Source organism: Quercus robur, chromosome 3 (assembly GCF_932294415.1).
Source record: "Quercus robur chromosome 3, dhQueRobu3.1, whole genome shotgun sequence".
NCBI lineage: Eukaryota > Viridiplantae > Streptophyta > Magnoliopsida > Fagales > Fagaceae > Quercus > Quercus robur.
This window is the reverse complement of record NC_065536.1, coordinates 8,939,482-8,952,762: the sequence shown is the minus strand read 5'-3', so window position 1 is coordinate 8,952,762 and position 13,281 is coordinate 8,939,482.

Below are 13,281 nucleotides of genomic sequence, written 5' to 3'. Positions count from 1 at the left end.
CTTGTGAGTTCAAATATATAGAGACTTTATGCATATATATATATATATATATATATATATATATATATATATGGCAGAAAAGGTGTTACGTACCTAACAGTCATGTATTGCGTTGCGTGTAGATTCTATCCAAAAACTGGTAAGAGCTCAACAGTCCAAGCTTATGATAGCATTTTTTTTTAGCTTCTTGGTCGGCACATATAGTCTATTTCTTACTTTTGTGGACAGTATTAGTATATTACCTAAACTCGGCAAGTCCAAAATCCAAATTAGTAGAAAAGTCCCAAATTAAATCACGTCTAGGGCGGCCAACGAATGTCAAGTCATTTAGATAAAGATAAATTATTGCGCACCTTTGATGTGATGATCACTTTATAAGTATAAAATTCTTATAGAGTGGAACTGAATAAAGGCCAAAGTTCAAGTCTCCAATAGGAAATTTTACACACATTTACATATTTAGATTAGGTTAGAATAGAATAGAATTTATATCTTGTATTAAAAATAAATAAAGATAAGAATTTTAATTTTTTTGGGATTAATAAGGACTTAAACTCTACTATTCTTTTTAAAATCTAATTACACTTGCAAATGAAAAAAAAAATCTTAATTTACATTGTATTAGCAATATAAGATTTACACTATAGACAAAACAAATGTGTACGATATTGTACATATTTGTTTAGTCTACAATATAAGATTTTTATTACTAAGACAATTGTTGAGGGCCATTTGTGGAAGCCCAGACAGATAGAAAAGACAATGAGGACTACAATGAATTGACAAGATAAATAGCAAAAAACCCATTAGACCCAAGTGGCAGGAATAATAAATCACAGGCCCAACAAATAAATAAATGGGTCTTGAAAAGGCAAGCGGGCTCAAAGAAGTCAGGAAAGAAAGAAATAGCATCCCATGGGCAGAGTATGAGGTAGAAAAGTGAGAAAAGGCTGCTGCAGGCCTAAGACAATGCAAATCCCTGTTTATGGCAGGCCCATGAACCCCAAAGATAAGGATAAGGTTATTGGATCGGGGAAACCCAATGAAGTTAGTAAAAAGCCCATGGGAGTGTGGAATTAGCAAATGGGCCGAGGAAATCCAAAGAAAGCAATCGGGCTATGGATGCCCAAAGAAAAGCTCAAAGGGACATAAGAGCCCATGAGTAAAAGCAAAACAGTGCCCATGACAGGCCACTGAGAAAAGGGATAAACAGCTGGCCCAAAAAGAGGTCCAGCAGGATTAAGTTATTACGGTAGGAATAACAATTTAACGTGGCAAGCAATAAAGAAAATCAAAAGTGGGCCAAAGAAATGTAAGGCCCATCATCATACGAAGCCTAGCTCCTGAATGGAGCGAGAAACCAAAGAAAAGCCCACATGAAAGGTCAAGAAACGCAGACGGAGAGCCTCCAGGTCACGGCAGACGCATGAGCAACAGGCAAACTCTTGGACAAATCTGAAAGGGAAGCACGCGCAAGGCCCAGGCACCACCAACCTATACCCAGCCAATATAGGACACGGTGGGGCCATGGGCCAGAGGTAAGAGGTAAAGGGGGTATGGTTTGGTGGTGGGGAGAGGGGAAAATGTCTATTTTGCGGTTCCTGCCCAAGCCCTTTTGGGAGGTACGTCCTGCTGGAATGATAGACCACCCAAAAGAGGCAAGTTTGAGGGGGAACCGTTGGGTGCATGCCTTGAGAGTAGAGAGAGAAACCATTTATACTGTGGCAGGAAGAAATGTTACGGTATACAGAGGAACAAAATAAACCTGCCTCTGTCTGGCAAGGGTGGACGTCGCACAGACCTGATGGTCGGCAAGTACTCCCAGACCAGACAAAGGCGGTTAAGGGGCAAAACGGTAAAACATTGGTCACGGCAGACACTATAAAAAGGGCCCTTGCCGTGCCCTGAAGGAGGATCGAAAAACAGAGTATTTTACGGAGTGAAAAGAAAAACAGAGCAAGAAGAAAAGAAAAAAAGATAAGAAAGAAAACAGAGAAGAAAAGAAAGGAAACTAAGGAAAAAGGAGAGTTAGTTCAATGGGCATGCACCAATAGATCGATTTCCCTCTCTCCCCCTTCAAATCTTACTTTCTTCCAAAACGTAAACAATGACTCTTTTCTTTTTGGGTAATAACCATTCAGATCCGACTCCCTCAGAGCCATTAATCTCCACGGCAAGATCTTTTTTTCCTGGGGGATTATTTACATTGAGAAGAGGCGTTCTCTCCTCTTTGGTTTTGCTGCGGCAGACTAAGTTTAAAACTTGATTTATGCCCATTTGATTAACTAGTATTATTTTCTTCATTTTTCTGTGATTGACATCATTATGACTGTAATCATGTTTTATTAGTAGGGAGTACATAACCATTTATTTAAATTGTCAGAATACTCTGTTTTGGTTATTGTAAGGACTTAATTTGTAACAACCCCAAAATGATATTAGGTTCGCATGTTAAGGGCCCAAACAATATAATTTGTAGAGCGTGGGCATGAAAGACTAGGCCTTGGTCACCGGACGGTAGTTAATCATGGTTTCTATAGCAATTTGCACAAGGATGAACCTGACGTGTTTAATAATAATCTTTTCCGGTACGTCCTGAGTGGCTCCGATATCTAGACCTCGTCCGAGGAGCTTCATGTTCTTATTATTCTCATTTTTTAGGACTCCATGGTCTGGGAGATGACTTGTCCCTCCTTTTTCTTAGTGCATAAGTCTTCACATTATATAGCCCTTCTCGGTTGATCCTAACCCTCCATCTGTTGATCAGGCAGGTACCTATTCGAATACCTGTCCCATCAGCCGCCTCCCCCTGCTTTTTGTTAGTTGCAATAACCGAAGCCACACTGTTCAGGAGTCTTTTCTCATTAATATGGTTATGACGTTTGTGGGCGCATTCAATGCGGAAGTGACGTATTTACCTTGAACTACCCCCACTTCGTACCCCCATGTGAGTCCCATTCTACTTGCCTCTTCTTATGGGGGCATTTTGGAGGTTGCCTTTGACGACATGTCGCTCTTCCCTTTGAAGTCTGGGGATGCCGAGGACAGAGTCATCCTCGGCTGCATCTCTAGGCTATTTGGTCTTTCACCACTTTTCCTCGGCAACTACTCTCCTCGGCACGGGCCTTAGGTCCTAGTGGAAAGTGGGTCGGGTCATAAGTTCTCTGGCCCCACAGTTATTATTATATCTGCCTGCCGTAACTCGTCTGCAGTGGTTTTGCTTGCTGTAAGTTTACTCCTAGCAGACAAGGCATAAGTTTGTGCACAAACCAGCCCAAGCTGATATCTTGGTATCGTGGTCTGATGATAAAGAGCTATCATCAGGAGCGGACGCCATAGGTTGAAACTCTAAAAAAAAAAAATATATATATATATATATATATCATTTTAGGGTAAATTATGTATTCAGTCCCTATCCTTTATATCATATTTCAATTTTATCCATAACTTTTCAATTATATCAATTTTGTCCCTAAGCTTCAGTGTAGTGTCAATTTAGTCCAAGCCGTTATTTTTTAGATGAAAATTACTGACATGCCAAACAGTCAAAATAAAAAATTATTTTATTGCCACATCAATGGAAACTAATTTTTTATTTTGGGTATAAGCCACGTCAACAATTTCTATCTAGAAGATAATGGAAGTGACTAAATTGACATAGCACTAAAAGACTAGTAACCAAATTGACATAATTAAAAAGTTAGAAACCAAATTAAAATATAGTGTAAAGGATAGAGACCAAATATGTAGTTTACCCATCATTTTATAATAGCATTACATTATACCCCTATTTTTAAATAAATGCTTAATCTACATGGACATTTTGAGAGTTTTAGTGAAAATTTCATTAAACTTAATTCAATTCCGTTATATTCTTCTCAATTCTTGAGGGAATAAAATTTTGAGGTTTTAAGTTATTTATTTATTTATTTTTTTTATAAGAAGACTGAACTTTCATTAAATTATTGAAAAGACATTACATCATGGATAAGAGCTTGTTTTATAACACAAGAAATATCTTCAATCCAAACTGATACATCATCAATGCCCTTGGCATATTTTGCTAAAAAATGGGTTGATTTATTTCCTTGACTGACCACGTGTGAAGGCTATATGATGAAAATCTGCACAAGCATCTTGTATGCCTAAAACAACTGCATCCACTGATGGAGGAGGACAAACCCTGAATGGGAGTCGGTAAGACTTATAACAAAGCAGGTTTTTTTTTTTTTTTTGGAGCTCCAACACTTACACATGATATCAATCATGGGTCCAATAAATTCACAGGTGTTACAAGCTCATTTGAGAGATCTTTAAGTGGGCCCAAGTGTATGCATGCTAATGACCCTTTTTCCTCTCCAACCTATTTCTCCTTTTTATTTTCCTTTGCTGGCTCCTTTTCTGTTGTGTGTGGGCTTGGTTCTGTTATAATGAAGGAGTTTCTTTTAATATCAGCCCTTGATTTAGTACTGGACCCTTGCTTAGTTGATATCAACTCCGTGGACTCAAATGGGCCACTCTTCATTAGTTGCCTAGCTGTATTGATGTGCTTCGTTGCTGACTTTATGGACCTCAATCTAACCATTCCTATGTGTGGCACGTGGGCCATATTAATGGCTTTTTGGGTGTCTTTGTGGACCAAATTTTTAAATTTTCTCAAAATGCTTATTTAGTTAGCATCTTCGGCCCAATATATGGGCTTTTGATTTGATCCACTGGTGAGCCTTGTTGTCCATGGCAGTAGGATTTTGGGCTAATCACGTGGGACTAAAATTAGCCCATCTCTTCCTGCTGATATGATCTTTTTGTATGGTATCCTCGCAGGCCTTGAGTTCTTTGGGCGCCATTTCGTGGGTTATGGGTTTTGAATTTGCTCCATTTTTCGAATTTCATCGGCCCAAAGAGGTGCAAAAAGTGTACTCTAACACCAGTCTAGTAAATTGGGTTATTTCTACATATGTTCCTACATATTTTAACAATTGGTTGCTTTCAAATGGGCCAGTTTCATAAAATCATCTTAGTAACTGCGTAGATGCAGATGATGATGGGGATGAGAAAATGAACTCTGTTCTGTCAACACCACTGTACTATATATGAGGAACAGTGACCATGATAAATCTGTGTTTAAACAACCATTCAAATTAATAGAATATTATTGTTCAGAAATTTTATTCAAAAATAGAATTTAATGTATGTTTATATTTAAAAATGACTAAAAAATAGGACACTTGAATTCTTCTTTTGACTACTTATTTCAAGTTTAAAATTAAAAGACAAAAAAAAAATCCATAAATAAATATGTGAAATTTAAGAAAAATATGGTTATTTAATCAAAATTACTTGTGGGGCCCAATAATTTGTGGGCCAGGCCCATTTATTCGTTGGGGCCCAAAGGCCCAAGCCGAGGAAGGTTATGGCCCAGGCTCGGTAATACAAGTACAAAATAGCCTTGGGACATAGCCGAGGACGATTCAGTCCTCGGCATGTCCGAGGTCTCACCGGAAGGAAAGGCAAAAACAGTATAGGACCAGCTTGGAAGAAAATCTAAAATATCTAGTTCAATAGAGAATGATACACTGGAAAGTATAATGACCAGGGAAAGCTGCCCTTACTGCCATTCAATACTCTGCACCTGACAGAACCATACTCTTCAGCTTTTACAACCACCCCCAACCACTCTGGGTATGGGCTGATGGGACAAGTATCAGTCTGGGAAAAGTCAATCCTACACGTCGACGAAGGATAAGGAACACAGGCGAGTATAAAAGGAAAAGGAAGGAATCTAGAAAGGGTGCTGGGAAAAATGGCCAAAAACCAGAGCCTCCCAGCCCACCTCCGGGAGAAGAACTCCCAAGGCGAGCACGATTTAACTATGTACGAACACCACGAAAACCCACCGTCTGGTGACTAAGGCCTAACCTTTCATACCCACGCTCTATAAATGATATTGTTTGGGCATTTTTACGTGCGAACCCAATACTATTACGGGTCGTTACAAATCGTGTCCTCACAATTGGCGCCATCTGTGGGAAAGACTTGTGTGTTGGCATAGGCGGTAGGTCGAGACAGTTCCCTTATCATTTCTAACAGCCGGTTATAGTGTTCTAGTGTAAAGTTCCACTAGGGGCTATGATTCTTAACTAGGGGTTACGCTTTGTAGCGTCAACCGCATGGATGGTTCTAGGGGCTTGGCTGAGGAGCTAATCTCCCTAAAGCCAAGGCCCCATGCCAAAAACTAAGTTTTGGACAGAACCAAGATATTGCATGGTCCTCGGACTCAAACCTATGGGGAAACCAACTACTTGGAAGAAAAACTGAGTTTTGGACAGAACTAAGGTATTGCATGGTCCTCGAACTCAAACCTATGGGGAAACCAACTACTTGGAAGAAAAATTGAGTTTGGACAGAACCAAGGTATTGCATGGTCCTCGGACTCAAACCTATGGGGAAACCAACTACTTGGAAGAAAAACTGAGTTTTGGACAGAACCAAGGTATTGCATGGTTCTCGAACTCAAACCTATGGGGAAACCAACTACTTGGAAGAAAAACTGAGTTTGGACAGAACCAAGGTATTGCATGGTCCTCGAACTCAAACCTATGGGGAAACCAACTACTTGGAAGAAAAACTGAGTTTGGACAGAACCAAGGTATTGCATGGTCCTCGGACTCAAACCTATGGGGAAACCAACTACTTGGAAGAAAAACTGAGTTTTGGACAGAATCAAGGTATTGCATGGTCCTCGGACTCAAACCTATGGGGAAACCAACTACTTGGAAGAAAAACTGAGTTTTGGACAGAATCAAGGTATTGCATATTCCTCGGACTCAAACCTATGGGGAAACCAACTACTTGGAAGAAAAATTGAGTTTTGGACAGAACCAAGGTATTTCATGGTCCTCGGACTCAAACCTATGGGGAAACCAACTACTTATCAGAATCAAGTTTTGGACAGAACCAAGGTATTGCACGGTCCTCGGATTCAAACCTATGGGAAAACCAACTACTTATCAAGAATCAAGTTTTGGACAGAACCAAGGTATTGCATGGTCCTCAGACTCAAACCTATGGGGAAACCAACTACTTATCAGAATCAAGTTTTGGACAGAACCAAAGTATTGCCTAGTCCTCGGACTCAAACCTATGGGGAAACCAACTACTTATCAGAATCAAGTTTTGGACAGAACCAAAGTATTGCCTAATCCTCGGACTCAAACCTATGGGGAAACCAACTACTTATCAGAATCAAGTTTTGGACAGAATCAGGGTATTGCCTAGTTCTCGGACTCAAACCTATGGAAAAGTCGGCTACTTAATAAAAATTCTAAGTTGCTCAATCCTCGGGTCAAATACCAGAAAGGGTTAAAGCTATGAAAGTTGTTAGGAAGATGGTGAAACACCTTATTACTCAGCAACCTGTAGGGGCTGTTCATTTTTGGGTTATATGTCTTCAGATGATTACCTCCTACACCGCACCAAGCATTCAGTTGTCATCTCGGCTATTTTGGGGTAAGTGTTGTTTTCTCAGGTCGGCATTATTGTGCCAAACAACTTTATTAAGCTCATAATAATATCTTTTCCTTAGCAAGGGTTTTGACCCTAAGTGTCATTTGTTCAAATCGGTATTATTATGCCGAACAGCACTCGTAAGTTCATAATAGCGCCTTTTTCCTTTATAAGGGATTTCGGCCCTAAGTGTTGTGCTCTCAGGTCGGCGGTATTGTGCCAGACCGCCCCAATAAGCTCATCATAATATCCTTTATTTTTCTTCTTAATATGGATTTCAGCCCTGAGTATCATTTGTTCGATTCAGTATTATTAAGTCGGATAGTTGCAATAAGCACAAAGTAAGATCTTTTTATTAACTGGGATTTTGGCCCTAAGTATCGTTCAAAGTATAGAAATAAAAGAGAAGTCGCAAAGCAACGCGTCTATTTACGACATATTCATTCCAAAAAAGAAGAGATAGAACATATGACATAAAAAAATGATAATTTTTATTAATATAAAGAGGTATTACAGCGTACAATGAAGGGCTTAAACAAGCCTATATAGAAAACAAGTTACAAGTTACAAAAACAATAAATAAAAAAAAAAAAAACGAACAACCAAAAGTCTTTTCAAGCTCTGCTCCCAAGTCTTTTCAAACTCTGTCCCATCGACGTCCATATTGAGAGGAGGACCTTCCTTGGTGGGAGAGGAGAAGAAGAGGAAGAAGGAAAAGCACCAGGATGGATCTGGTGGTGGAAAGAAGAAGAAAGAGAGGCAAAAGGAGGCACCAGTGAAGGAAGAGAGGAAGAAGCAGGGATACTTGGTCCCTGCGTCAGTCCTGACTCCTAACACGCTGGTGCCATGTTAGATATGCTCATAAGAGAGCGGCTGGTACTGATAATGGGTAACCCCAGCTCAATCGCGCCAAAAGTTTGACGCGACGAACCCCTGCTTCGGATTTTGGCTGAAAGGAGGAGGAGAGGTATCTTGAGTCTCTGCCATCCCTGCCCTGACCGAGCCATTTTTAGCTTCGCAAGAACATGGTATTCCTGGGAAGGGTATGGTTCCTTCATTACTTACTCCTATCTCGAACGTATTACAATTTAAAGTGTAACTAGCGGATAAAGTAAACTCTGGAGGAGGCTAAGGGTTTCAGATTTCAGAGGGATTAAAAGGGTCTCTGTACAGGAGAAATAACCTCTTGCTTTTTCTTCTTATATGAAGGGCGAAACGGAAGGTATTTAATCTGTTCAGATTTCCAAGAAAATCTGTAAACGAGAATATACCCGTTCCACTTCCCCACACCGTCAATAATCGTCGAATTTAAATGGTCTCGTAAAGGGAAATCATTAAAGGCACGTTTTGGATAACCAAACGGCAGGAACGCATTGTGAATGAATTCAGAGGAATGTTTCGTAGACCGGTACGTTTCTTGGGTAGATGAAGAAACGCCAACATTAATGAAAGGCTGAGTTAAACGAGCCGTAATAAAGGCTTGGTATTACCAAAACCCTCTTCTCCAACCAAGAGGTTGGACAGCAGGGTTTTGAGGGGCTATTGTGGGGCCCAATAATTTGTGGGCCAGGCCCATTTATTCGTTAGGGCCCAAAGGCCCAAGCCGAGGAAGGTTATGGCCCAGGCTCGGTAATACAAGTACAAAATAGCCTTGGGACACAGCCGAGAACGATTCAGTCCTCGACATGTCCGAGGTCTCATCGGAAGGAAGGGCAAAAACGGTATAGGACCAGCTTGGAAGAAAATGTAAAATATCTAGGTCAATAGAGAAGGATACGCTGGAAAGTATAACGACCAGGGAAAGCTGCCCTTACTGCCATTCAATACTCTGCACCTGACAGAGCCATACTCTTCAGCTTTTACAACCACCCCCAACCACTCTGGGTATGGACTGATGGGACAAGTATCAGTCTGGGAAAAGTCGATCCTACACGTGGACGAAGGATAAGGAACACAGGCGAGTATAAAAGGAAAAGGAAGGAATCTAGAGAGGGTGCTGGGAAAAATGGCCAAAAACCAGAGCCTCCCAGCTCACCTCCGGGAGAAGAACTCCCAAGGCGAGCACGATTTAACTATGTACGAACACCACGAAAACCCACCGTCTGATGACTAAGGCCTAACTTTTCAAACCCACGCTCTATAAATGATATTGTTTGGGCCTTTTTACATGCGAACCCAATACTATTACGGGTCATTACAAATCGTGTCCTCACATTACTTAAGATTAAAAAAATTAGACGGTTCAAAGAAAACCATGTGGTTTTTTTTTTTTTTTTCTTTCTGAAACACCTTCTGTTTCTGTTGTTTTAAACTTTAATTTAGTGTTTTTGCTAATCTGGTATTTCTTTCATAGTGGCCCGAATTTTTGTTCGTTCATTGGCTTCAAAGTTTAACCATCAGTCCAGTTGGTTCTGATAACTATGATCCCCTCCCCCTTCAAATAAAAAAGGTCTTGTCTTGGGAGGAACCATTTTTATTGAAGTTATTGTTCTAATATACCACCCATTCATATATATTTTTTAAAAATATGGCTGATTTGTCTAAACCTTTCGAGAGTTTCTCCCTTTTTCGGGAACACACAAAAAAAATATGGAAATTGGATAAATTTTGGGCTAGAATGCATATGGATTAATATTGAAAGTTCTTTTTTTTAGAGAAACGTAATATTGAAAGTTCAGATACTGAATTTGGGCTTCAATTGTCTTAACAATACAGTGACCCATACCAGGCCTAAACGAACAATTAATATACATCACTCGCACGCATAGAGTTGGACCCACATTTGTTGACGATGTTGTTATTGAGGACCTTGAGGTAGCTAGAAGAGAGGTTAAGGTTTAATCTTTAGAGTAGTGTTATTACACACACATAATAAAACAAATGAAATAAATCACAATTTCAGTTGCTTTAATATTTCCATCTGAATCACTTGCTAATATCATTTTCATGTTCAAAGAGAGACTAGCATAGTTTTCTAGGTGACCTTTTTACCATAATGGATGATTGTAACGTGTGATTTTGGGGTTTTTATCAATCTGTCAGCGATTGTGGCCTTGGATTAAGATGCTCTAAAAATTCTTAGATAGAGAAATTCTTAGATAGAGTTTGTAATTAAAATCATTAAATCATCTTCATTAATTCATTTTTCACTTTTTAAAATTCACTCTCAAAGGAGTAATTACTATTTGCACCGTGCAATATTCTTATGGAAGTTTTCGACTATGGAAGTTTTCTGATGATATCACTGCCCGTGTCACTGAGGATAGGAGTAATTTTAGGACCACGAATTGTTTCACAATTTTTTTATCACAACTCTGACGCGACAAATTATGAGTAGCTTACACATAGATCCATCATTTTTTTTTACCAATTACACTCTGTCATGTTACAGTTATAGCAAAAAATTGTGAAAATTACATGGTCCTAGACTTTTCCTTGACGACAGAGGCAGCTTTTTTACCTGTGACTCCACTAGAATTGTAAGATGGATCTTTTAAATAAATAAATAAAAATAAAAATAAAAAGAGCTGGGAATGCTTATCAACCGACAGATTTTTTAAAAACTTCAAGTGGAATGAAGAAGAATGTATTTCCCATGGAGAGGTGCATGATGTTTGTACTCAACATTACGGTGAATTGTTTCTGTTAAGTGAACCAAATGGGATGTGGTTTTCAAAGAAGATCCATTTAGGTAATATAGAAGTTTTTATTTAAAAGAGATTTCTTCTATTTTTCTCTATGCGGCAATCCTATAAAACATTGTACTGAGAGTTTGAAAATTTTAACTATTTAATTTCATGTTAATTTTAATTTTATTGTGTGACAATTTGATTATATTCAACTTTGAGGGGAAAAAAGCTACAAGTGCTATTCTTATTAGAAGTTTAATGAAATGAGCGTGAGTCTTGAATTAGATTCTTGACATGCTTGTAATTATTTATGTACTATTAAGCAATAGATTTAATTCAACCATCTTCAACTAATTATTTTTATAGGAATTCTCTATTTTCCTTATGTTCTTAAGACTATGTTATTGGTTTTGACATGTATAAGTAAAGTTATATACTAGAAGTGGTTCTCAACTTCACAACTTGATTCGACTCTAGTTGGACAAGCTAACATCATAAATAACTTCGTGGGATTGTTTATATAGAAAAATTTAAAGCTTATATAGTGGGTGATCATCTAAATCAAATAATGATGTGATCTTGGTATTAATAGGGTGCGTAGAACTTCTTTAATCTGGCACCTTATGTTTGTCATGGGTTGGGAAGTGAACTATAAGGGCGAATCTGTACCAGCGTGTACCAGTAGTTGTATCATTCAACGGGAAATGAAGATGAGTAGGTAAAAATGTCATAAAATTCCTTCAAACATATATATATATATAGCATGAAAGGATTACAGCCAATATGACAAAGACTCATAGCGAATTATGTTCCTTACTTCCTTTCCACGGTTTCCTTAATTACTTCTGAGTTCACCAACAAAAAGTTGATAAATTTAAAACTGATACATGTTTACTGTTTTCATGCTTGGTCTGCGTTGATGACTAGGGTTTATTTATTCATTTATTTAATGGGTTCTGCTGATGTGTATGCCGTGAAGCTAACCTCTTTTATCCCTGCTATTTCTACTAGATATTTATTTAATGGGTTCTGCTGATGTATGCCGTGAAGTCGTTTTATACCCAAAAAGACATATTTCCACACCACAATGACTGGTAGTTATGTTATTTAAGTTTGACATTTCTTTGTGTATTTTATTGCGGCGAGAGTCTAGGTTAGTTAGACAGTTAGACTGATGCATCAGCAAACGAAGAACACCTTCAGTTGTAGTCGCTGAGCTGAGTGGGCATACGTAACCGTCACTGCAACAGCGGTAGAGACTAGAGACCTCCTACCTCGTCGGAACTGAGCACGAAACGCAAACCATATAAAAGAAACGTTATTGGTCAAGGCACAACTTGTGAGTTACGATGGAAAAGATAAGCCCCACGCTACCAAGTTCAAGAGCATCATGGGACATCACCAAATCCCTGAACATACCAAATATTCATTTGAAAAAAAGAAAAAAAAAAAGAAAAAACTAAGTTCTTTTTGTGAGTTCAAAAATATAGAGACTTTGTGCCATATATATAGTAGAAAAGGTCTTATATACGCTCCTAACAGTCAATGTATTGCGTGCAGATTCTATCCAAAAACAGGTAGCTAGAGCTCAATTAGTCCAAGCTCATGCAAGCATTTTTCAGATTCTTGGTCGGCACATATAGTCTTTTTCTTACTTTTGTAGACAATATATTAGTATATTACCTAAACTCAGTACGTCCAAAATCCAAATCAGAGGGAAAGTACCAAATTAAGTCACGTCTACGTTAATGAAAACGGCCAACCAACTTCAAGCCATTTAAATAAAGATAAAGATTTAAATTCTTTTATCTTTTGGGGATTAATAAGGACTTAAACTCTACAAGTATTCTTTATAAAACCTAAATAAATTTGAAAATGGAAAATTCTTAGTTTACATTATTAGTACAATATAAACTTATAATTACCCATCACAATTTCCAATTATGTACGATTCTATTTTCTCTAGATCAGATTCTTTTACAAATCAAAGAATAGGTAACTTCATATTAAACACAACCCTCGTTTAGTCGCTTAGTGGTTTTAATCTTGCTCTCTCTCTCTCTCTTTCTTTTTGGGTCCTAAAATCTAGAGCAATATATACACCATCTTTCCACCAGGGCACACCTCCTTCGGCATACCCATTGCT